Genomic DNA, 23,029 nt, shown 5'->3' with positions numbered 1-23,029 from the left:
ACTCACACAACTGGTGTTCTGCACAGTCTCAGATGACCCAGATGGGACTCGAACCCACAATCCTCAGCTCCGAAGGCTGATGCCTTATCCATTAGGCCACTGGGCCACAACTGTAGCCAGTCTAATTAGTACTGCGGCACTATAATATTACTTTCATAGCGTTACATAATATTTTTAAAAAGTGGTACTCTTTAAGAAAGTTTTTGATGAGCAAGATGTGAGTCAATCGCACAATACTTAGCTCCAAAGTCTGGTCCCGCACATGCAATTTCTCCAGAGCAGATCTGATGTATTAGAGTAGTACTGTCATTCCAACCACTTAGCATTACATTGTAGGCACTCCCCAAGAAGAAGAATCTTTTATGCCACCCAGATATGACTCAAAGCCACAATACACTTTTAGAAGAAAGGTATTTCTTGGAAATCATTTTAAAGTTCAATCAGAGACAATGATGTGCAACTTAGGCACTGCACACAAATCCTCACAGAAAGTATCAATTAAACAATGGAGACCTCACACAACTGCTTTTCTGCACAGTCTCAGATTACCCAGATGGGACTCGAACCCACAATCCTCAGTTCCGAAGGCTGATGCCTTATCCATTAGGCCACTCTGCCACAACTGCACGCAACATAATTAGTACTGCGGCACTAGAATATTACTTTAATAGCGTTGCATAATATTTTTAAAAAGTGGTACTCTTTAATAAAGTTTTTGATGAGCAAGATGAGTCAATCGCACATTACTTAGACTCTGTACACGAATCCTCACAGCAAGTAAAAATCAAAAATCAGAGAATGCTAAAACTCACACAAGTGGTTTTCAGCACAGTCTCATATGACCCAGATGGGACTCGAACCCACAATCCTCAGCTCAGAAGGCTGATGCCTTATTCATTAGGCCACCGGGCCACAACGACAGCCAGTCTAATTAGTACTGCGGCACTAGAATGTTACTTTCATAGCGTTACATAATATTTTTAAAAAGTCGTATTCTTTAAGAAAGTTTTTGATGAGCAAGATGCGAGTCAATTGCACAATACTTACACTTTGTATATGAATCCTCACAGCAAGTCTCAATTAAAGGTCAGAGAACACTAGACCTCACACAACTGGTTTTCTGTACAGTCTCAGATGACCCAGATGGGACTTGAACCCACAAATCTCAGCTTCAAAGGCTGATGCCTTATCCATTAGGCCACTGGGCCACAATTGCAAGCAAGGTAATTAGTACTGCGTCACTATAATATTACTTTCATAGCATTACATAAAAAGATATGACTTGTCTGCACAGTCTCAGATGACCCAGATGGGACTCAAACCCACAATCCTCAGCTTATGCATTAGGCCACTGGGCCACAACTGCAAGTTTTCTGAATTTGTACTGCTGCACTAGAATATTACTTTCATAGCGTTACATAATATTTTTAAAAAGTGGTACTCTTTAATAAAGTTTTTGATGAGCAAGATGTGAGTCAATTGCACATTACTTAGACTCTGTACACGAATCCTCACAGCAAGTATAAATCAAAAATCAAAGAATGCTAAAACTCACACAACTGGTTATCTGCACAGTCTCAGATGACCCAGATGGGACTCGAACCCACAATCCTCAGCTCCGAAGGCTGATGCCTTATCCATTAGGCCACTGGGCCACAACTGTAAGCAACATACTTAGTACTGCGGCACTAGAATATTACTTTCATAGCGTTACATAATATTTTTAAAATGTGGTACTCTTTAAGAAAGTTTTTGATGAGCAAGATGTGAGTCAATCGCACAATACTTAGCTCCAAAGTCTGGTCCCGCACATGCAATTTCTCCAGAGCAGATCTGATGTATTAGAGTAGTACTGTCATTCCAACCACTTAGCATTACATTGTAGGCACTGCCCAAGAAGAAGAATCTTTTATGCCACCCAGATATGACTCAAAGCCACAATACACTTTTAGAAGAAAGGTATTTCTTGGAAATCATTTTAAAGTTCAATCAGAGACAACTATATGTAACTTAGGCACTGTACACAAATCCTCACAGAAAGTATCAATTAAACATTGGAGACCTCACACAACTGCTTTTCTGCACAGTCTCAGATGACCCAGATGGGACTCGAACCCACAATCCTCAGCGCCAAAGGCTGATGCCTTATCCATTAGGCCAGTGGGCCACAACTGTAAGCAACATAATTAGTACTGCGGCACTAGAATATTACTTTCATAGCGTTACATAATATTTTTAAAAAGTGGTACTCTTTAAGAAAGTTTTTGATGAGCAAGATGTGAGTCAATTGCACAATTCTTAGACTAATGAAGTACAATGTAGGCGATTGGTTTAATCAACAGAAATTCAAAATATTGTGTTATCTGAACCACATTAAATATCTAAGTAGATTTGAAAAAAAGAGAAATTGTTGTGATAACAAATCATGAACATAATTTTTTACAATGTAGCCACATGGTTAGGCTACTGGGCTACAACTGCACGCAACATAATTGGTCCTCTTTAAGAAAGTTTTTGATGATCCAGATGGGACTCAAACCCACAATCCTCACCTTATCCATTAGGTCACTGGGCCACAACTGCAAGTTTTCTGAATTGGTACTGCTGCACTAGAATATTACTTTCATAGTGTTACATAATATTTAAAAAAAAGTAGCACTCTTGAAGAAGGTTGTTGATAAGCAAGATGTGAGTCAATCGCACATTACTTAGACTCTGTACACGAATCCTCACAGCAAGTATAAATCAAAAATCAGAGAATGCTAAAACTCACACAACTGGTTTTCTGCACAGTCTCAGATGACCCAGATGGGACTTGAACCCATAATCCTCAGCTCTGAAGGCTGATGCCTTATCCATTAGGCCACTGGGCCACAATTGCAAGTCACATAATTAGTACTGAGGCACTAAAATATTACTTTCATAGCGTTACATAATATTTTTAAAAAGTGGTACACTTTAAGAAAGTTAGGATACTCATCGTTATGTCAGCTATGTCTCTTCCTTTTACACCATATGCTTGATTTGTTTTAATTATACTTGGCATTACTTCTTTTAACCTGTTTGCTAAAATCTTTGCTAAAATCTTAAAATCTGTGTTCAGCATCGTGATCGGTCTATAGTTTTTTAAATCTACTTTCTCTCCTTTCCTTTTATATACTAGTTTCATTAACCCCATCCTTGTTCTTTCATTCATTTCTTCTTTTTCAAAAACAACTTTAAAAACATCCTTTAAAATCTTTACTAAAACTCCTTTAAAACATACATAAAATTCCGTTCCCAAACCATCTATTCCTGGACTTTTCTTTTTATTCAGTTGACTTATTGCTCTTTCTATCTCTTCTTCTCTGATTTCTTGGTCACATTCTTTTTTGTCTTGCTCGCCTACCTTTGCTTTTATCTGATTTAAACATTTCTTTTTTTCCTCCTCTTCCACACCTCTTGCACTAAATAGATCCTCATAAAAATACCTTATTTCTTCTAAAGTCTTTTCATTACTTTCTACAATTTCCCCATTTTTCCCTCTTATTTCTTTAATCGTTTCAGCTTTCCCCTTCTTTTTTTCTAGATCAAAAAAGAACTTTGTACATTTTTCTCCCTCCACCACATATTTTGCTTTGCTTCTTAGCATCGCTCCCTCGTATTCTTTTTCTTCTATTTCCTTTAATTTTCCCTCTATCTCCCTTATCTTTTGTATGTCTTTATCTTCTTTATTCAATTCCTTTTCCAAACTTGCTTTTATTTCTCTTTCTTTGTTTCTCTTACATCTCTGTATTAAACTACAATATTTGATCGAGAATTTTTTGATTAAAAACTTTACATTCTCCCACCATATTCTCTTATCCTCTTCATACATTCCATTTTCCTTTTCTTTTTCTATTATTTCTTTAACTTTTGCAGCATAATCTTCATTCTTTAAAATCTGCACATTTAAAATCCATACTCCCGGCCCTCTTTGCATTTTACTCCAGTCCACTATAAAAAATAAAAACTTGTGATCACTAAAACTTGTTTCCTCATACTTAATCTTTTCAATAAAATTCTCCACATTTCTACTACATAAAACAAAGTCAATTCTAGTTTGGCATACAAAACTCCCCACTATTTGTCTCCTTGAAAATTCTTTTTTCTGTTCATTCCTTTCTCTCCACACATCTATCAAATCATTTTCCTTCATTAATGCTTTTAATTCTTTTCTTCCCGTATCCGTTTTAAAAACCATTCCTTCAGCCATATCTTGCTTGCTAAAAACCGTGTTAAAATCTCCCATCATTATTATTTCTTTATACTTCTTTACAATATTTCTTAAAACATTAAAAAACTCTTTCTTTTCCTTCTCCTCCACTGGTGCATGTACATTTACTAAAATCAAATCTCTTCCTTCATATTTTGTCTCTACTACAATACACTTCCCCAACCTGTCCTTATACACAATTTTACTCACTTTAAAAACATCATCCTTCATTAAAAAAGCCACACCTCTTCCCAACCCAGATATGACTCAAAGCCACAGTACACTTTTAGAAGAAAGGTATTTCTTGGAAATCATTTTAAAGTTCAATCAGAGACAATGATGTGTAACTTAGGCACCGCACACAAATCCTCACAGAAAGTATCAATTGAAGATTGGAGACCTCACACAACTGCTTTTCTGCACAGTCTCAGATGACCCAGATGGGACTCGAACCCACAATCCTCAGCTCCGAAGGCTGATGCCTTATCCATTAGGCCACTGGGCCACAACTGCACACAACATAATTAGTACTGCGCCACTAGAAAATTACTTTCATAGCGTTGCATAATATTTTCAAAAAGTGGTACTCTTTAATAAAGTTTTTGATGAGCAAGATGTGAGTCAATCGCACAATACTTAAACTCTGTATACGAATACTCACAGCAAGTATAAATCAAAATTCAGAGAATGCTAAAACTCACACAACTGGTTTTCAGCACAGTCTCAGATGGCCCAGATGGCCCAGATGGGACTCAAACCCACAATCCTCAGCTCTGAAGGCTGATGCCTTTTCCATTAGGCCACTGGGTCATAATTGCAAGTCACATAATTAGTACTGCGGCACTAGAATATCACTTTCATAGCGTTACATAAAAAGATATGACTTGCCTGCACAGTCTCAGATGACCCAGATGGGACTCAAACCCACAATCCTCAGCTTATCCATTAGGCCACTGGGCCACAACTGCAAGTTTTCCGAATTGGTACTGCTGCACTAGAATATTACTTTCATAGTGTTACATAATATTTTAAAAAAAGTAGCACTCTTGAAGAAGGTTCTTGATGAGCAAGATGTGAGTCAGTCGCACAGTACTTAGTTCCAAAGTCTGGTCCCGCACATGCAATTTCTCTAGAGCAGATCTGATGTATTAGAGTAGTACTGTCATTCCAACGACATAGCATTACATTGTAGGCACTGCCCAAGAAGAAGAACCTTTTATGCCACCCAGATATGACTCAAACCCACAATACACTTTTAGAAGAAAGGTATTTCTTGGAAATCATTTTAAAGTTCAATCAGAGACAATGATGTGTAACTTAGACACTGTACACAAATCCTCTCACAAAGTATCAATTAAAGATTGGAGACCTCACACAACTGGTTTTCTGCACAGTCTCAGATGACCCAGATGGGACTCGAACCCACAATCCTCAGCTCCGAAGGCTGATGCCTTATCCATTAGGCCACTGGGTCACAATTGCAAGTCGCATAATTAGTACTGAGGCACTAAAATATTACTTTCATAGCGTTACATAATATTTTTAAAAAGTGGTACACTTTAAGAAAGTTTTTGATGAGCAAGATGTGAGTCAATCGCACAATACTTAGCTCAAAAGTCTGGTCCCGCAAATGCAATTTCTCTAGAGCAGATCTGATGTATTAGAGTAGTACTGTCATTCCAACCACTTAGCATTACATTGTAGGCACTCCCCAAGAAGAAGAATCTTTTATGCAACCCAGATATGACTCAAAGCCACAGTACACTTTTAGAAGAAAGGAATTTCTTGGAAATCATTTTAAAGTTCGATCAGAGACAATGATGTGTAACTTAGGCACTGTACACAAATCCTCACAGAAAGTATCAATTAAAGGCTGGAGACCTCACACAACTGCTTTTCTGCACAGTCTCAGATGACCCAGATGGGACTCGAACCCACAATCCTCAGCTCCGAAGGCTGATGCCTTATCCATTAGGCCACTGGGCCACAACTGCAAGCAAGGAAATTAGTACTGCGCCAGTAGAATATTACTTTCATAGCGTTACATAATATTTTTAAAAAGTGGTACTCTTTAAGAAAGTTTTTGATGAGCAAGATGTGAGTCAATCGCACATTACTTAGACTCTGTACACGAATCCTCACAGCAAGTATAAATCAAAATTCAGAGAATGCTAAAACTCACACAACTGGTTTTCAGCACAGTCTCAGATGGCCCAGATGGGACTCAAACCCACAATCCTCAGCTCTGAAGGCTGATGCCTTTTCCATTAGGCCACTGGGTCATAATTGCAAGTCACATAATTAGTACTGCGGCACTAGAATATCACTTTCATAGCGTTACATAAAAAGATATGACTTGCCTGCACAGTCTCAGATGACCCAGATGGGACTCAAACCCACAATCCTCAGCTTATCCATTAGGCCACTGGGCCACAACTGCAAGTTTTCCGAATTGGTACTGCTGCACTAGAATATTACTTTCATAGTGTTACATAATATTTAAAAAAGTAGCACTCTTGAAGAAGGTTCTTGATGAGCAAGATGTGAGTCAGTCGCACAGTACTTAGCTCCAAAGTCTGGTCCCGCACATGCAATTTCTCTAGAGCAGATCTGATGTATTAGAGTAGTACTGTCATTCCAACGACTTAGCATTACATTGTAGGCACTGCCCAAGAACAAGAATCCTTTTATGCCACCCAGATATGACTCAAACCCACAATACACTTTTAGAAGAAAGGTATTTCTTGGAAATCATTGTAAAGTTCAATCAGAGACAATGATGTGTAACTTAGGCACTGTACACAAATCCTCTCACAAAGTATCAATTAAAGATTGGAGACCTCACACAACTGCTTTTCTGCACAGTCTCAGATGACCCAGATGGGACTCGAACCCACAATCCTCAGCTCCGAAGGCTGATGCCTTATCCATTAGGCCACTGGGTCACAATTGCAAGTCGCATAATTAGTACTGAGGCACTAAAATATTACTTTCATAGCGTTACATAATATTTTTAAAAAGTGGTACACTTTAAGAAAGTTTTTGATGAGCAAGATGTGAGTCAATCGCACAATACTTAGCTCAAAAGTCTGGTCCCGCAAATGCAATTTCTCTAGAGCAGATCTGATGTATTAGAGTAGTACTGTCATTCCAACCACTTAGCATTACATTGTAGGCACTCCCCAAGAAGAAGAATCTTTTATGCAACCCAGATATGACTCAAAGCCACAGTACACATTTAGAAGAAAGGAATTTCTTGGAAATCATTTTAAAGTTCGATCAGAGACAATGATGTGTAACTTAGGAACTGTACACAAATCCTCACAGCAAGTATAAATCAAAAATCAAAGAATGCTAAAACGCACACAACTGCTTTTCTGCACAGTCTCAGATGACCCAGATGGGACTCGAACCCACAATCCTCAGCTCCGAAGGCTGATGCCTTATCCATTAGGCCACTGGGCCACAACTGCAAGCAAGGAAATTAGTACTGCGCCAGTAGAATATTACTTTCATATCGTTACATAATATTTTTAAAAAGTGGTACTCTTTAAGAAAGTTTTGGATGAGCAAGATGTGAGTCAATCGCACAATACTTAGCTCAAAAGTCTGGTCCCGCAAATGCAATTTCTCTAGAGCAGATCTGATGTATTAGAGTAGTACTGTCATTCCAACCACTTAGCATTACATTGTAGGCACTCCCCAAGAAGAAGAATCTTTTATGCAACCCAGATATGACTCAAAGCCACAGTACACTTTTAGAAGAAAGGTATTTCTTGGAAATCATTTTAAAGTTCAATCAGAGACAATGATGTGTAACTTAGGCACCGCACACAAATCCTCACAGAAAGTATCAATTGAAGATTGGAGACCTCACACAACTGGTTTTCTGCACAGTCTCAGATGACCCAGATGGGACTCGAACCCACAATCCTCAGCTCCGAAGGCTGATGCCTTATCCATTAGGCCACTGGGCCACAACTGCACACAACATAATTAGTAATGCGGGACTAGAATATTACTTTCATAGCGTTGCATAATATTTTCAAAAAGTGGTACTCTTTAATAAAGTTTTTGATGAGCAAGATGTGAGTCAATCGCACAATACTTAAACTCTGTATACGAATACTCACAGCAAGTATAAATCAAAAATCAAAGAATGCTAAAACTCACACAACTGGTTTTCAGCACAGTCTCAGATGACCCAGATGGGACTCGAACACACAATCCTCAGCTCCAAAGGCTGATGCCTTATCCATTAGGCCACTGGGTCACAATTGCAAGTCGCATAATTAGTACTGAGGCACTAAAATATTACTTTCATAGCGTTACATAATATTTTTAAAAAGTGGTACACTTTAAGAAAGTTTTTGATGAGCAAGATGTGAGTCAATCGCACAATACTTAGCTCAAAAGTCTGGTCCCGCAAATGCAATTTCTCTAGAGCAGATCTGATGTATTAGAGTAGTACTGTCATTCCAACCACTTAGCATTACATTGTAGGCACTCCCCAAGAAGAAGAATCTTTTATGCAACCCAGATATGACTCAAAGCCACAGTACACTTTTAGAAGAAAGGAATTTCTTGGAAATCATTTTAAAGTTCAATCAGAGACAATGATGTGTAACTTAGGCACTGTACACAAATCCTCACAGAAAGTATCAACTAAAGGTTGGAGACCTCACACAACTGCTTTTCTGCACAGTCTCAGATGACCCAGATGGGACTCGAACCCACAATCCTCAGCTCCGAAGGCTGATGCCTTATCCATTAGGCCACTGGGCCACAACTGCAGCCAGTCTAATTAGTACTGCGGCACTAGAATATTACTTTCATAGCGTTACATAATATTTTTAAAAAGTGGTACTCTTTAAGAAAGTTTTTGATGAGCAAGATGTGAGTCTATCGCACATTACTTAGACTCTGTACACGAATCCTCACAGCAAGTATAAATCAAAATTCAGAGAATGCTAAAACTCACACAACTGGTTTTCAGCACAGTCTCAGATGACCCAGATGGGACTCGAACCCACAATCCTCAGCTCCGAAGGCTGATGCCTTATCCATTAGGCCACTGAGCCACAATTGCAAGTCGCATAATTAGTACTGAGGCACTAAAATATTACTTTCATAGTGTTACATAATATTTAAAAAAAGTAGCACTCTTTAAGAAAGTTCTTGATGAGCAAGATGTGAGTCAATCGCACAATACTTAGCTCCAAAGTCTGGTCCCGCACATGCAATTTCTCTAGAGCAGATCGGATGTATTAGAGTAGTACTGTCATTCCAAGGACTTAGCATTACATTGTAGGCACTCCCCAAGAAGAAGAATCTTTTATGCCACCCAGATATGACTCAAAGCCACAATACACTTTTAGAAGAAAGGTATTTCTTGGAAATCATTTTAAAGTTCAATCAGAGACAATGATGTATAACTAAGGCACTGCACACAAATCCTCACAGAAAGTATAAATTAAAGATTGGAGACCTCACACAACAGCTTTTCTGCACAGTCTCAGATGACCCAGATGGGACTCGAACCCACAATCCTCAGCTCCGAAGGCTGATGCCTTATCCATTAAGCCACTGGGCCACAACTGCAAGCAAGGAAATTAGTACTGCGCCACTAGAAAATTACTTTCATAGCGTTGCATAATATTTTCAAAAAGTGGTACTCTTTAATAAAGTTTTTGATGAGCAAGATGTGAGTCAATCGCACAATACTTAAACTCTGTATACGAATACTCACAGCAAGTATAAATCAAAAATCAAAGAATGCTAAAACGCACACAACTGGTTTTCTGCACAGTCTCAGATGACCCAGATGGGACTCGAACCCACAATGATCAGCTCCGAAGGCTGATGCCTTATCCATTAGGCCACTGAGCCACAATTGCAAGTCGCATAATTAGTACTGAGGCACTAAAATATTACTTTCATAGTGTTACATAATATTTAAAAAAAAGTAGCACTCTTTAAGAAAGTTCTTGATGAGCAAGATGTGAGTCAATCGCACAATACTTAGCTCCAAAGTCTGGTCCCGCACATGCAATTTCTCTAGAGCAGATCGGATGTATTAGAGTAGTACTGTCATTCCAAGGACTTAGCATTACATTGTAGGCACTCCCCAAGAAGAAGAATCTTTTATGCCACCCAGATATGACTCAAAGCCACAATACACTTTTAGAAGAAAGGTATTTCTTGGAAATCATTTTAAAGTTCAATCAGAGACAATGATGTGTAACTTAGGCACCGCACACAAATCCTCACAGAAAGTATCAATTAAAGATTGGAGACCTCACACAACTGCTTTTCTGCACAGTCTCAGATGACCCAGATGGGACTCGAACCCACAATCCTCAGCTCCGAAGGCTGATGCCTTATCCATTAGGCCACTGGGCCACAACTGCACACAACAAAATTAGTACTGCGCCATTAGAAAATTACTTTCATAGTGTTGCATAATATTTTCAAAAAGTGGTACTCTTTAATAAAGTTTTTGATGAGCAAGATGTGAGTCAATCGCACAATACTTAAACTCTGTATACGAATACTCACAGCAAGTATAAATCAAAAATCAAAGAATGCTAAAACGCACACAACTGGTTTTCTGCACAGTCTCAGATGACCCAGATGGGACTCGAACCCACAATCCTCAGCTCCGAAGGCTGATGTCTTATCCATTAGGCCACTGGGCCACAATTGCAAGTCGCATAATTAGTACTGAGGCACTAAAATATTACTTTCATAGTGTTACATAATATTTAAAAAAAGTAGCACTCTTTAAGAAAGTTCTTGATGAGCAAGATGTGAGTCAATCGCACAATACTTAGCTCCAAAGTCTGGTCCCGCACATGCAATTTCTCTAGAGCAGATCGGATGTATTAGAGTAGTACTGTCATTCCAAGGACTTAGCATTACATTGTAGGCACTCCCCAAGAAGAAGAATCTTTTATGCCACCCAGATATGACTCAAAGCCACAATACACTTTTAGAAGAAAGGTATTTCTTGGAAATCATTTTAAAGTTCAATCAGAGACAATGATGTGTAACTAAGGCACTGCACACAAATCCTCACAGAAAGTATCAATTAAAGATTGGAGACCTCACACAACTGCTTTTCTGCACAGTCTCAGATGACCCAGATGGGACTCGAACCCACAATCCTCAGCTCCGAAGGCTGATGCCTTATCCATTAGGCCACTGGGCCACAACTGCACACAACAAAATTAGTACTGCGCCATTAGAAAATTACTTTCATAGCGTTGCATAATATTTTCAAAAAGTGGTACTCTTTAATAAAGTTTTTGATGAGCAAGATGTGAGTCAATCGCACAATACTTAAACTCTGTATACGAATACTCACAGCAAGTATAAATCAAAAATCAAAGAATGCTAAAACGCACACAACTGGTTTTCTGCACAGTCTCAGATGACCCAGATGGGACTCGAACCCACAATCCTCAGCTCCGAAGGCTGATGCCTTATCCATTAGGCCACTGGGCCACAATTGCAAGTCGCATAATTAGTACTGAGGCACTAAAATATTACTTTCATAGTGTTACATAATATTTAAAAAAAGTAGCACTCTTTAAGAAAGTTCTTGATGAGCAAGATGTGAGTCAATCGCACAATACTTAGCTCCAAAGTCTGGTCCCGCACATGCAATTTCTCTAGAGCAGATCGGATGTATTAGAGTAGTACTGTCATTCCAAGGACTTAGCATTACATTGTAGGCACTCCCCAAGAAGAAGAATCTTTTATGCCACCCAGATATGACTCAAAGCCACAATACACTTTTAGAAGAAAGGTATTTCTTGGAAATCATTTTAAAGTTCAATCAGAGACAATGATGTATAACTAAGGCACTGCACACAAATCCTCACAGAAAGTATCAATTAAAGATTGGAGACCTCACACAACTGCTTTTCTGCACAGTCTCAGATGACCCAGATGGGACTCGAACCCACAATCCTCAGCTCCGAAGGCTGATGCCTTATCCATTAGGCCACTGGGCCACAACTGCACACAACCTAATTAGTACTGCGGGACTAGAATATTACTTTCATAGCGTTGCATAATATTTTCAAAAAGTGGTACTCTTTAATAAAGTTTTTGATGAGCAAGATGTGAGTCAATCGCACATTACTTAGCTCAAAAGTCTGGTCCCGCAAATGCAATTTCTCTAGAGCAGATCTGATGTATTAGAGTAGTACTGTCATTCCAACCACTTAGCATTACATTGTAGGCACTCCCCAAGAAGAAGAATCTTTTATGCAACCCAGATATGACTCAAAGCCACAGTACACTTTTAGAAGAAAGGTATTTCTTGGAAATCATTTTAAAGTTCAATCAGAGACAATGATGTGTAACTTAGGCACCGCACACAAATCCTCACAATAAGTATCAATTGAAGATTGGAGACCTCACACAACTGGTTTTCTGCACAGTCTCAGATGACCCAGATGGGACTCGAACCCACAATCCTCAGCTTATCCATTAGGCCACTGGGCCACAACTGCAAGCAAGGAAATTAGTACTGCGCCAGTAGAATATTACTTTCATAGCGTTACATAATATTTTTAAAAAGTGGTACTCTTTAAGAAAGTTTTTGATGAGCAAGATGTGAGTCAATCGCACAATACTTAGCTCAAAAGTCTGGTCCCGCAAATGCAATTTCTCTAGAGCAGATCTGATGTATTAGAGTAGTACTGTCATTCCAACCACTTAGCATTACATTGTAGGCACTCCCCAAGAAGAAGAATCTTTTATGCAACCCAGATATGACTCAAAGCCACAGTACACTTTTAGAAGAAAGGTATTTCTTGGAAATCATTTTACAGTTCAATCAGAGACAATGATGTGTAACTTAGGCACTGTACACAAATCCTCACAGAAAGTATCAATTGAAGATTGGAGACCTCACACAACTGCTTTTCTGCACAGTCTCAGATGACCCAGATGGGACTCGAACCCACAATCCTCAGCTCCGAAGGCTGATGCCTTATCCATTAGGCCACTGGGTCACAATTGCAAGTCGCATAATTAGTACTGAGGCACTAAAATATTACTTTCATAGCGTTACATAATATTTTTAAAAAGTGGTACTCTTTAAGAAAGTTTTTGATGAGCAAGATGTGAGTCAATCGCACAATACTTAGCTCAAAAGTCTGGTCCCGCAAATGCAATTTCTCTAGAGCAGATCTGATGTATTAGAGTAGTACTGTCATTCCAACCACTTAGCATTACATTGTAGGCACTCCCCAAGAAGAAGAATCTTTTATGCAACCCAGATATGACTCAAAGCCACAGTACACTTTTAGAAGAAAGGTATTTCTTGGAAATCATTTTAAAGTTCAATCAGAGACAATGATGTGTAACTTAGGCACCGCACACAAATCCTCACAGAAAGTATCAATTGAAGATTGGAGACCTCACACAACTGCTTTTCTGCACAGTCTCAGATGACCCAGATGGGACTCGAACCCACAATCCTCAGCTCCGAAGGCTGATGCCTTATCCATTAGGCCACTGGGCCACAACTGCACACAACATAATTAGTACTGCGCCACTAGAAAATTACTTTCATAGCGTTGCATAATATTTTCAAAAAGTGGTACTCTTTAATAAAGTTTTTGATGAGCAAGATGTGAGTCAATCGCACAATACTTAGCTCCAAAGTCTGGTCCCGCACATGCAATTTCTCTAGAGCAGATCGGATGTATTAGAGTAGTACTGTCATTCCAAGGACTTAGCATTACATTGTAGGCACTCCCCAAGAAGAAGAATCTTTTATGCCACCCAGATATGACTCAAAGCCACAATACACTTTTAGAAGAAAGGTATTTCTTGGAAATCATTTCAAAGTTCAATCAGAGACAATGATGTGTAACTTAGGCACCGCACACAAATCCTCACAGAAAGTATCAATTAAAGATTGGAGACCTCACACAACTGCTTTTCTGCACAGTCTCAGATGACCCAGATGGGACTCGAACCCACAATCCTCAGCTCCGAAGGCTGATGCCTTATCCATTAGGCCACTGGGCCACAACTGCACACACCAAAATTAGTACTGCGCCATTAGAAAATTACTTTCATAGCGTTGCATAATATTTTCAAAAAGTGGTACTCTTTAATAAAGTTTTTGATGAGCAAGATGTGAGTCAATCGCACAATACTTAAACTCTGTATACGAATACTCACAGCAAGTATAAATCAAAAATCAAAGAATGCTAAAACGCACACAACTGGTTTTCTGCACAGTCTCAGATGACCCAGATGGGACTCGAACCCACAATCCTCAACCCCGAAGACTGATGCCTTATCCATTAGGCCACTGGGCCACAATTGAAAGTCGCATAATTAGTACTGAGGCACTAAAATATTACTTTCATAGTGTTACATAATATTTAAAAAAAGTAGCACTCTTTAAGAAAGTTCTTGATGAGCAAGATGTGAGTCAATCGCACAATACTTAGCTCCAAAGTCTGGTCCCGCACATGCAATTTCTCTAGAGCAGATCGGATGTATTAGAGTAGTACTGTCATTCCAAGGACTTAGCATTACATTGTAGGCACTCCCCAAGAAGAAGAATCTTTTATGCCACCCAGATATGACTCAAAGCCACAATACACTTTTAGAAGAAAGGTATTTCTTGGAAATCATTTTAAAGTTCAATCAGAGACAATGATGTGTAACTTAGGCACTGCACACAAATCCTCACAGAAAGTATCAATTAAAGATTGGAGACCTCACACAACTGCTTTTCTGCACAGTCTCAGATGACCCAGATGGGACTCGAACCCACAATCCTCAGCTCCGAAGGCTGATGCCTTATCCATTAGGCCACTGGGCCACAACTGCACACAACCTAATTAGTACTGCGGGACTAGAATATTACTTTCATAGCGTTGCATAATATTTTCAAAAAGTGGTACTCTTTAATAAAGTTTTTGATGAGCAAGATGTGAGTCAATCGCACATTACTTAGACTCTGTACACGAATCCTCACAGCAAGTATAAATCAAAATTCAGAGAATGCTAAAACTCGCACAACTGGTTTTCAGCACAGTCTCAGATGGCCCAGATGGGACTCAAACCCACAATCCTCAGCTTATCCATTAGGCCACTGGGCCACAACTGCAAGTTTTCCGAATTGGTACTGCTGCACTAGAATATTACTTTCATAGTGTTACATAATATTTAAAAAAAAGTAGCACTCTTGAAGAAGGTTCTTGATGAGCAAGATGTGAGTCAGTCGCACAGTACTTAGTTCCAAAGTCTGGTCCCGCACATGCAATTTCTCTAGAGCAGATCTGATGTATTAGAGTAGTAGTGTCATTCCAACGACATAGCATTACATTGTAGGCACTGCCCAAGAAGAAGAACCTTTTATGCCACCCAGATATGACTCAAACCCACAATACACTTTTAGAAGAAAGGTATTTCTTGGAAATCATTTTAAAGTTCAATCAGAGACAATGATGTGTAACTTAGGCACTGTACACAAATCCTCTCACAAAGTATCAATTAAAGATTGGAGACCTCACACAACTGCTTTTCTGCACAGTCTCAGATGACCCAGATGGGACTCGAAACCCAAAATACTCAGCTCCAAAGGCTGATGCCTTATCCATTAGGCCACTGGGCCACATTTGAAAGTAACATAATTAGTACTGCGGCACTAAAATATTACTTTCATAGCGTTACATAATATTTTTAAAAAGTGGTACTCTTTAAGAAAGTTTTTGATGAGCAAGATGTGAGTCAATCGCACAGTACTTAGCTCCAAAGTCTGGTCCCGCAAATGCAATTTCTCTAGAGCAGATCTGATGTATTAGAGTAGTAATGTCATTCCAACCACTTAGCATTACATTGTAGGCACTCCCCAAGAAGAAGAATCTTTTATGCAACCCAGATATGACTCAAAGCCACAGTACACTTTTAGAAGAAAGGTATTTCTTGGAAATCATTTTAAAGTTCAATCAGAGACAATGATGTGTAACTTAGGCACCGCACACAAATCCTCACAGAAAGTATCAATTAAAGATTTGAGACCTCACACAACTGCTTTTCTGCACAGTCTCAGATGACCCAGATGGGACTCGAACCCACAATCCTCAGCTCCGAAGGCTGATGCCTTATCCATTAGGCCACTGGGCCACAACTGCACACAACATAATTAGTACTGCGCCACTAGAATATTACTTTCATAGCGTTGCATAATATTTTTAAAAAGTGGTACTCTTTAATAAAGTTTTTGATGAGCAAGATGTGAGTCAATTGCACATTACTTAGACTCTGTACACGAATCCTCACAGCAAGTATAAATCAAAATTCAGAGAATGCTAAAACTCACACAACTGGTTTTCTGCACAGTCTCAGATGACCCAGATGGGACTCGAAACCCAAAATACTCAGCTCCAAAGGCTGATGCCTTATCCATTAGGCCACTGGGCCACATTTGAAAGTAACATAATTAGTACTGCGGCACTAGAATATCACTTTCATAGCGTTACATAAAAAGATATGACTTGCCTGCACAGTCTCAGATGACCCAGATGGGACTCAAACCCACAATCCTCAGCTTATCCATTAGGCCACTGGGCCACAACTGCAAGTTTTCCGAATTGGTACTGCTGCACTAGAATATTACTTTCATAGTGTTACATAATATTTAAAAGTGGCACTCTTGAAGAAAGTTCTTGATGAGCAAGATGTGAGTCAATCGCACAGTACTTAGCTCCAAAGTCTGGTCCCGCACATGCAATTTCTCTAGAGCAGATCTGATGTATTAGAGTAGTAATGTCATTCCAACGACTTAGCATTACATTGTAGGCACTGCCCAAGAAGAAGAACCTTTTATGCCACCCAGATACGACTCAAAGCCACAATACACTTTTAGAAGAAAGGTATTTCTTGGAAATCATTTTAAAGTTCAATCAGAGACAATGTTGTGTAACTTAGGCACTGTACACAAATCCTCTCACAAAGTATGAATTAAAGATTGGAGACCTCACACAACTGCTTTTCTGCACAGTCTCAGATGACCCAGATGGGACTCGAACCCACAATCCTCAGCTTCGAAGGCTGATGCCTTATCCATTAGGCCACTGAGCCACAATTGCTAGTCGCATAATTAGTACTGAGGCACTAAAATATTACTTTCATAGCGTTACATAATATTTTTAAAAAGTGGTACACTTTAAGAAAGTTTTTGATGAGCAAGATGTGAGTCAATCGCACAATACTTAGCTCAAAAGTCTGGTCCCGCAAATGCAATTTCTCTAGAGCAGATCTGATGTATTAGAGTAGTACTGTCATTCCAACCACTTAGCATTACATTGTAGGCACTCCCCAAGAAGAAGAATCTTTTATGCAACCCAGATATGACTCAAAGCCACAGTACACTTTTAGAAGAAAGGTATTTCTTGGAAATCATTTTAAAGTTCAATCAGAGACAATGATGTGTAACTTAGGCACCGCACACAAATCCTCACAGAAAGTATCAATTAAAGATTTGAGACCTCACACAACTGCTTTTCTGCACAGTCTCAGATGACCCAGATGGGACTCGAACCCACAACCCTCAGCTCCGAAGGCTGATGCCTTATCCATTAGGCCACTGGGCCACAACTGCACACAACATAATTAGTACTGCGCCACTAGAAGATTACTTTCATAGCGTTGCATAATATTTTCAAAAAGTGGTACTCTTTAATAAAGTTTTTGATGAGCAAGATGTGAGTCAATCGCACAATACTTAAACTCTGTATACGAATACTCACAGCAAGTATAAATCAAAAATCAAAGAATGCTAAAACGCACACAACTGGTTTTCTGCACAGTCTCAGATGACCCAGATGGGACTCGAACCCACAATCCTCAGCTCCGAAGGCTGATGCCTTATCCATTAGGCCACTGGGCCACAACTGCAAGCAAGGAAATTAGTACTGCGCCAGTAGAATATTACTTTCATAGCGTTACATAATATTTTTAAAAAGTGGTACTCTTTAAGAAAGTTTTTGATGAGCAAGATGTGAGTCAATCGCACAATACTTAGCTCAAAAGTCTGGTCCCGCAAATGCAATTTCTCTAGAGCAGATCTGGGGCCGTATTCACAAAACATTTTATCTTACCACTAAGAGTTCTCCTAAATAGAAGTAAAAGTTCTTAGCTAAGAGTTTTCTCTTAAAACCTATTCACAGAGCTGCTGAGACAAACTTTTACTAAGGAATAGACTGAAGTCTTAAGCTAAGAGTAAGGGCGGAGTTGACCTTGTTGCTATGGAGTAAACCACAAGTGATTGGCTGATGGGGGAGGAGTCAGTGATTTAATCATAGAAATATTGTAGAATGAAAAATAAAGGTTTTAAAATACAAATGTTGCCCTATTCAAATAATTTTTTTTTAATAAAAAAGTCAAAATAAAATGTTGCCATTGTTGCCATAAAGGTTTTAAAATAGGCTAAGTGTCACTAATTAAACTAGTATATAAAGTTAATTGTAAAATTTAATTTGTTAAAGTTTTTTTTTTTTGGTGTCTATAAATCTATAAATCATAATGTATTGCATTTATAAAGAAAAAGTTCAGCACCCAAGGCTCAATCGCTATTGCCTCAGTGGTGTACAGTGTCTTTGGGTGGATTAGGACTGTTTGTGATTTGGTCTTAGAGACTTAGGAGTCCTCTTGACTACTTCTAACTTCTCACAGACTTAGAAGCTAGTTTTAGCGCTAAAATGCTTTGTGAAATACTCTTAGAGCAAAAAATTAGGACTCCTAAAATTATGACTGACACACCCATTATTTTTAAGAGTTTCTCCTAAATCGGCAAGTTAGGAGCTACTTTTAGCCTTAAGATGTTTTGTGAATACGGCCCCTGATGTATTAGAGTAGTACTGTCATTCCAACCACTTAGCATTACATTGTAGGCACTCCCCAAAAAGAAAAATCTTTTATGCAACCCAGATATGACTCAAAGCCACAGTACACTTTTAGAAGAAAGGTATTTCTTGGAAATCATTTTAAAGTTCAATCAGAGACAATGATGTGTAACTTAGGCACCGCACACAAATCCTCACAGAAAGTATCAATTGAAGATTGGAGACCTCACACAACTGCTTTTCTGCACAGTCTCAGATGACCCAGATGGGACTCGAACCCACAATCCTCAGCTCCGAAGGCTGATGCCTTATCCATTAGGCCACTGGGCCACAACTGCACACAACATAATTAGTACTGCGCCACTAGAAAATTACTTTCATAGCGTTGCATAATATTTTCAAAAAGTGGTACTCTTTAATAAAGTTTTTGATGAGCAAGATGTGAGTCAATCGCACAATACTTAAACTCTGTATACGAATACTCAAAGCAAGTATAAATCAAAAATCAAAGAATGCTAAAACGCACACAACTGGTTTTCTGCACAGTCTCAGATGACCCAGATGGGACTCGAACCCACAATCCTCAGCTCCGAAGGCTGATGCCTTATCCATTAGGCCACTGGGCCACAATTGCAAGTCGCATAATTAGTACTGAGGCACTAAAATATTACTTTCATAGTGTTACATAATATTTAAAAAAAGTAGCACTCTTTAAGAAAGTTCTTGATGAGCAAGATGTGAGTCAATCGCACAATACTTAGCTCCAAAGTCTGGTCCCGCACATGCAATTTCTCTAGAGCAGATCGGATGTATTAGAGTAGTACTGTCATTCCAAGGACTTAGCATTACATTGTAGGCACTCCCCAAGAAGAAGAATCTTTTATGCCACCCAGATATGACTCAAAGCCACAATACACTTTTAGAAGAAAGGTATTTCTTGGAAATCATTTTAAAGTTCAATCAGAGACAATGATGTATAACTAAGGCACTGCACACAAATTCTCACAGAAAGTATCAATTAAAGATTGGAGACCTCACACAACTGCTTTTCTGCACAGTCTCAGATGACCCAGATGGGACTCGAACCCACAATCCTCAGCTCCGAAGGCTGATGCCTTATCCATTAGGCCACTGGGCCACAACTGCACACAACCTAATTAGTACTGCGCGACTCGAATATTACTTTCATAGCGTTGCATAATATTTTCAAAAAGTGGTACTCTTTAATAAAGTTTTTGATGAGCAAGATGTGAGTCAATCGCACATTACTTAGACTCTGTACACGAATCCTCACAGCAAGTATAAAACAAAATTCAGAGAATGCTAAAACTCACACAACTGGTTTTCAGCACAGTCTCAGATGGCCCAGATGGGACTCAAACCCACAATCCTCAGCTCTGAAGGCTGATGCCTTTTCCATTAGGCCACTGGGTCATAATTGCAAGTCACATAATTAGTACTGCGGCACTAGAATATCACTTTCATAGCGTTACATAAAAAGATATGACTTGCCTGCACAGTCTCAGATGACCCAGATGGGACTCAAACCCACAATCCTCAGCTTATCCATTAGGCCACTTGGCCACAACTGCAAGTTTTCCGAATTGGTACTGCTGCACTAGAATATTACTTTCATAGTGTTACATAATATTTAAAAAAAAGTAGCACTCTTGAAGAAGGTTCTTGATGAGCAAGATGTGAGTCAGTCGCACAGTACTTAGCTCCAAAGTCTGGTCCCGCACATGCAATTTCTCTAGAGCAGATCTGATGTATTAGAGTAGTACTGTCATTCCAACGACTTAGCATTACATTGTAGGCACTGCCCAAGAAGAAGAACCTTTTATGCCACCCAGATATGACTCAAACCCACAATACACTTTTAGAAGAAAGGTATTTCTTGGAAATCATTTTAAAGTTCAATCAGAGACAATGATGTGTAACTTAGGCACTGTACACAAATCCTCTCAGAAAGTATCAATTAAATATTGGAGACCTCACACAACTGCTTTTCTGCACAGTCTCAGATGACCCAGATGGGACTCGAACCCACAATCCTCAGCTCCGAAGGCTGATGCCTTATCCATTAGGCCACTTGGCCACAACTGCAAGCAAGGAAATTAGTACTGCGCCAGTAGAATATTACTTTCATAGCGTTACATAATATTTAAAAAAAGTAGCACTCTTTAAGAAAGTTCTTGATGAGCAAGATGTGAGTCAATCGCACAATACTTAGCTCCAAAGTCTGGTCCCGCACATGCAATTTCTCTAGAGCAGATCGGATGTATTAGAGTAGTACTGTCATTCCAAGGACTTAGCATTACATTGTAGGCACTCCCCAAGAAGAAGAATCTTTTATGCCACCCAGATATGACTCAAAGCCACAATACACTTTTAGAAGAAAGGTATTTCTTGGAAATCATTTTAAAGTTCAATCAGAGACAATGATGTATAACTAAGGCACTGCACACAAATCCTCACAGAAAGTATCAATTAAAGATTGGAGACCTCACACAACTGCTTTTCTGCACAGTCTCAGATGACCCAGATGGGACTCGAACCCACAATCCTCAGCTCCGAAGGCTGATGCCTTATCCATTAGGCCACTGGGCCACAACTGCAAGCAAGAAAATTAGTACTGCGCCAGTAGAATATTACTTTCATAGCGTTACATAATATTTTTAAAAAGTGGTACTCTTTAAGAAAGTTTTTGATGAGCAAGATGTGAGTCAATCGCACAATACTTAGCTCAAAAGTCTGGTCCCGCAAATGCAATTTCTCTAGAGCAGATCTGATGTATTAGAGTAGTACTGTCATTCCAACCACTTAGCATTACATTGTATGCACTCCCCAAGAAGAAAAATCTTTTATGCAACCCAGATATGACTCAAAGCCACAGTACACTTTTAGAAGAAAGGTATTTCTTGGAAATCATTTTAAAGTTCAATCAGAGACAATGATGTGTAACTTAGGCACCGCACACAAATCCTCACAGAAAGTATCAATTGAAGATTGGAGACCTCACACAACTGCTTTTCTGCACAGTCTCAGATGACCCAGATGGGACTCGAACCCACAATCCTCAGCTCCGAAGGCTGATGCCTTATCCATTAGGCCACTGGGCCACAACTGCACACAACATAATTAGTACTGCGCCACTAGAAAATTACTTTCATAGCGTTGCATAATATTTTCAAAAAGTGGTACTCTTTAATAAAGTTTTTGATGAGCAAGATGTGAGTCAATCGCACAATACTTAAACTCTGTACACGAATCCTCACAGCAAGTATAAATCAAAAATCAAAGAATGCTAAAACTCACACAACTGGTCTTCTGCACAGTCTCAGATGACCCAGATGGGACTCGAACCCACAGTCCTCAGTTCCGAAGGCTGATGCCTTATCCATTAGGCCACTGGGCCACAACTGCACGCAACATAATTAGTACTGCGGGACTAGAATATTACTTTCATAGCGTTGCATAATATATTTAAAAAGTGGTACTCTTTAATAAAGTTTTTGATGAGCAAGATGTGATTCAATCGCACATTACTTAGACTCTGTATATGAATCCTCACAGCAAGTATCAATTAAAGGTCGGGGAACACTAGACCTCGAACAACTGCTTTTCTGCACAGTCTCAGATGACCCAGATGGGACTCGAACCCACAATCCTCAGCTCTGAAGGCTGATGCCTTATCCATTAGGCCACTGGGCCACAACTGCACACAACATAATTAGTACTGCGGCACTAGAATATTACTTTCATAGCGTTGCATAATATTTTCAAAAAGTGGTACTCTTTAATAAAGTTTTTGATGAGCAAGATGTGAGTCAATCACACATTACTTAGACTCTGTACACGAATCCTCACAGCAAGTATAAATCAAAAATCAGAGAATGCAAAAACTCAC

General features: G+C 39.2%; 31 non-coding genes across 31 annotated transcripts; all 31 read right to left on the bottom strand.

The window, feature by feature from the left end:
- Positions 1-33: 33 nt before the first annotated feature.
- trnar-ucg (transfer RNA arginine (anticodon UCG)) lies at positions 34-106 on the bottom strand. The gene has a single exon. It is a non-coding gene; the product is annotated as a tRNA-Arg (tRNA).
- Positions 107-839: 733 nt separating this feature from the next.
- Positions 840-912, bottom strand: trnar-ucu (transfer RNA arginine (anticodon UCU)). The gene has a single exon. It is a non-coding gene; the product is annotated as a tRNA-Arg (tRNA).
- A 223-nt stretch (positions 913-1,135) lies between these two features.
- On the bottom strand, positions 1,136-1,208 carry trnaq-uug (transfer RNA glutamine (anticodon UUG)). Its single transcript has one exon. It is a non-coding gene; the product is annotated as a tRNA-Gln (tRNA).
- Positions 1,209-1,582: 374 nt separating this feature from the next.
- Positions 1,583-1,655, bottom strand: trnar-ucg (transfer RNA arginine (anticodon UCG)). Its single transcript has one exon. It is a non-coding gene; the product is annotated as a tRNA-Arg (tRNA).
- A 439-nt stretch (positions 1,656-2,094) lies between these two features.
- Positions 2,095-2,167, bottom strand: trnaq-uug (transfer RNA glutamine (anticodon UUG)). The gene has a single exon. It is a non-coding gene; the product is annotated as a tRNA-Gln (tRNA).
- Positions 2,168-4,666: 2,499 nt separating this feature from the next.
- On the bottom strand, positions 4,667-4,739 carry trnar-ucg (transfer RNA arginine (anticodon UCG)). The gene has a single exon. It is a non-coding gene; the product is annotated as a tRNA-Arg (tRNA).
- Positions 4,740-5,635: 896 nt separating this feature from the next.
- Positions 5,636-5,708, bottom strand: trnar-ucg (transfer RNA arginine (anticodon UCG)). The gene has a single exon. It is a non-coding gene; the product is annotated as a tRNA-Arg (tRNA).
- Positions 5,709-6,147: 439 nt separating this feature from the next.
- On the bottom strand, positions 6,148-6,220 carry trnar-ucg (transfer RNA arginine (anticodon UCG)). Its single transcript has one exon. It is a non-coding gene; the product is annotated as a tRNA-Arg (tRNA).
- Positions 6,221-7,106: 886 nt separating this feature from the next.
- trnar-ucg (transfer RNA arginine (anticodon UCG)) lies at positions 7,107-7,179 on the bottom strand. Its single transcript has one exon. It is a non-coding gene; the product is annotated as a tRNA-Arg (tRNA).
- A 447-nt stretch (positions 7,180-7,626) lies between these two features.
- trnar-ucg (transfer RNA arginine (anticodon UCG)) lies at positions 7,627-7,699 on the bottom strand. Its single transcript has one exon. It is a non-coding gene; the product is annotated as a tRNA-Arg (tRNA).
- A 439-nt stretch (positions 7,700-8,138) lies between these two features.
- Positions 8,139-8,211, bottom strand: trnar-ucg (transfer RNA arginine (anticodon UCG)). Its single transcript has one exon. It is a non-coding gene; the product is annotated as a tRNA-Arg (tRNA).
- Positions 8,212-8,434: 223 nt separating this feature from the next.
- Positions 8,435-8,507, bottom strand: trnaq-uug (transfer RNA glutamine (anticodon UUG)). The gene has a single exon. It is a non-coding gene; the product is annotated as a tRNA-Gln (tRNA).
- A 439-nt stretch (positions 8,508-8,946) lies between these two features.
- trnar-ucg (transfer RNA arginine (anticodon UCG)) lies at positions 8,947-9,019 on the bottom strand. Its single transcript has one exon. It is a non-coding gene; the product is annotated as a tRNA-Arg (tRNA).
- A 223-nt stretch (positions 9,020-9,242) lies between these two features.
- Positions 9,243-9,315, bottom strand: trnar-ucg (transfer RNA arginine (anticodon UCG)). Its single transcript has one exon. It is a non-coding gene; the product is annotated as a tRNA-Arg (tRNA).
- A 1,248-nt stretch (positions 9,316-10,563) lies between these two features.
- trnar-ucg (transfer RNA arginine (anticodon UCG)) lies at positions 10,564-10,636 on the bottom strand. Its single transcript has one exon. It is a non-coding gene; the product is annotated as a tRNA-Arg (tRNA).
- Positions 10,637-11,371: 735 nt separating this feature from the next.
- trnar-ucg (transfer RNA arginine (anticodon UCG)) lies at positions 11,372-11,444 on the bottom strand. The gene has a single exon. It is a non-coding gene; the product is annotated as a tRNA-Arg (tRNA).
- A 223-nt stretch (positions 11,445-11,667) lies between these two features.
- Positions 11,668-11,740, bottom strand: trnar-ucg (transfer RNA arginine (anticodon UCG)). The gene has a single exon. It is a non-coding gene; the product is annotated as a tRNA-Arg (tRNA).
- A 439-nt stretch (positions 11,741-12,179) lies between these two features.
- On the bottom strand, positions 12,180-12,252 carry trnar-ucg (transfer RNA arginine (anticodon UCG)). The gene has a single exon. It is a non-coding gene; the product is annotated as a tRNA-Arg (tRNA).
- A 935-nt stretch (positions 12,253-13,187) lies between these two features.
- Positions 13,188-13,260, bottom strand: trnar-ucg (transfer RNA arginine (anticodon UCG)). The gene has a single exon. It is a non-coding gene; the product is annotated as a tRNA-Arg (tRNA).
- A 439-nt stretch (positions 13,261-13,699) lies between these two features.
- On the bottom strand, positions 13,700-13,772 carry trnar-ucg (transfer RNA arginine (anticodon UCG)). The gene has a single exon. It is a non-coding gene; the product is annotated as a tRNA-Arg (tRNA).
- Positions 13,773-14,211: 439 nt separating this feature from the next.
- Positions 14,212-14,284, bottom strand: trnar-ucg (transfer RNA arginine (anticodon UCG)). The gene has a single exon. It is a non-coding gene; the product is annotated as a tRNA-Arg (tRNA).
- Positions 14,285-15,019: 735 nt separating this feature from the next.
- trnar-ucg (transfer RNA arginine (anticodon UCG)) lies at positions 15,020-15,092 on the bottom strand. The gene has a single exon. It is a non-coding gene; the product is annotated as a tRNA-Arg (tRNA).
- A 1,234-nt stretch (positions 15,093-16,326) lies between these two features.
- On the bottom strand, positions 16,327-16,399 carry trnar-ucg (transfer RNA arginine (anticodon UCG)). Its single transcript has one exon. It is a non-coding gene; the product is annotated as a tRNA-Arg (tRNA).
- An 884-nt stretch (positions 16,400-17,283) lies between these two features.
- trnar-ucg (transfer RNA arginine (anticodon UCG)) lies at positions 17,284-17,356 on the bottom strand. Its single transcript has one exon. It is a non-coding gene; the product is annotated as a tRNA-Arg (tRNA).
- A 439-nt stretch (positions 17,357-17,795) lies between these two features.
- On the bottom strand, positions 17,796-17,868 carry trnar-ucg (transfer RNA arginine (anticodon UCG)). Its single transcript has one exon. It is a non-coding gene; the product is annotated as a tRNA-Arg (tRNA).
- Positions 17,869-18,091: 223 nt separating this feature from the next.
- trnar-ucg (transfer RNA arginine (anticodon UCG)) lies at positions 18,092-18,164 on the bottom strand. Its single transcript has one exon. It is a non-coding gene; the product is annotated as a tRNA-Arg (tRNA).
- A 1,212-nt stretch (positions 18,165-19,376) lies between these two features.
- Positions 19,377-19,449, bottom strand: trnar-ucg (transfer RNA arginine (anticodon UCG)). Its single transcript has one exon. It is a non-coding gene; the product is annotated as a tRNA-Arg (tRNA).
- Positions 19,450-19,672: 223 nt separating this feature from the next.
- trnar-ucg (transfer RNA arginine (anticodon UCG)) lies at positions 19,673-19,745 on the bottom strand. The gene has a single exon. It is a non-coding gene; the product is annotated as a tRNA-Arg (tRNA).
- A 439-nt stretch (positions 19,746-20,184) lies between these two features.
- Positions 20,185-20,257, bottom strand: trnar-ucg (transfer RNA arginine (anticodon UCG)). Its single transcript has one exon. It is a non-coding gene; the product is annotated as a tRNA-Arg (tRNA).
- A 1,399-nt stretch (positions 20,258-21,656) lies between these two features.
- On the bottom strand, positions 21,657-21,729 carry trnar-ucg (transfer RNA arginine (anticodon UCG)). The gene has a single exon. It is a non-coding gene; the product is annotated as a tRNA-Arg (tRNA).
- Positions 21,730-22,168: 439 nt separating this feature from the next.
- Positions 22,169-22,241, bottom strand: trnar-ucg (transfer RNA arginine (anticodon UCG)). The gene has a single exon. It is a non-coding gene; the product is annotated as a tRNA-Arg (tRNA).
- Between the last annotated feature and the right edge of the window lie 788 nt (positions 22,242-23,029).

This window comes from Chanodichthys erythropterus, chromosome 13 (assembly GCF_024489055.1).
Source record: "Chanodichthys erythropterus isolate Z2021 chromosome 13, ASM2448905v1, whole genome shotgun sequence".
In the NCBI taxonomy this organism is placed as follows: domain Eukaryota; kingdom Metazoa; phylum Chordata; class Actinopteri; order Cypriniformes; family Xenocyprididae; genus Chanodichthys; species Chanodichthys erythropterus.
Note: the sequence above shows the minus strand (reverse complement) of the source record. Positions and strands in the feature narration are given on the sequence as shown.